Raw genomic sequence first — 881 nt, 5'->3', positions numbered from 1 at the left:
GGAAGGAGTTACGCAAGTAATGCCCCGTAGATGAGCTGCCTAAGCACGGTTTCACAGTTGTCTTGTTTTCGTTCTCTTTTCTTTTTCTTTCTTCGGTTCTTATTTTTCTTAATTATCTTGGATCTCTCCCTTCCCTTCATAGCATTTAGGTGGGCCATCAGACGAGTTGTTTTGATCATTTTGGATTTCCATTAGGTGGTCAGTCAAAGATCAGCAACTACCGTTTCTTGGCGAGGGAGATGGCTGCCGGTAATGGCAGGTTTTTAGTCGATACATTATCCTTTACTCTGATGATTGTGGATGGTTATATGGTCCTGTAATGTCTTGAATAAATCCATACAAAGACCCGAGTATCACCTTAGACAGAAATCACTAAGGATCGAATTCTGTAGAAATTATATGAAAATTAATTAAGTACTAAACTGAATTATTCGGTGAATTAGCTCGAACCACTTTTTTACAAACTGTAAGATCCAAAACTATTAGAATCACTAACTTAACATTTCCTAAAAACATAGGATCAGTCTCAAAACCCAGTTGTTCCTGAGAACACATTAAAAATCCATATCGGACATGGACCGCGCGTCGAAAGTCTGATGACTGCGAAACTATAAAGTTATGGCCACCTTACTGGGCTTGACAGCCACCCCGGGAATCGAGTCCAAATAGTATCTAGAAATGCACAACTTGAGCCTGGAGCGAAGTATGTGAGAAACGTGAATATCTTTAGAAAATGAATCCAAACTTAAGTGAATTGGGCCGTTCGCTTGCGGGCGAAATTTAAGGTTTTAGACCGTCAGTTTCTGACCAAACTTTACCAGTGGATTAGGAAAATTTCCCTACACATGTCAATATACTTGTGGCCCTGATCGAGTAACGAT

This window comes from Magnolia sinica, chromosome 4, assembly GCF_029962835.1.
Source record: "Magnolia sinica isolate HGM2019 chromosome 4, MsV1, whole genome shotgun sequence".
Classification (NCBI taxonomy): domain Eukaryota; kingdom Viridiplantae; phylum Streptophyta; class Magnoliopsida; order Magnoliales; family Magnoliaceae; genus Magnolia; species Magnolia sinica.
This window is presented reverse-complemented; position numbering follows the sequence as displayed.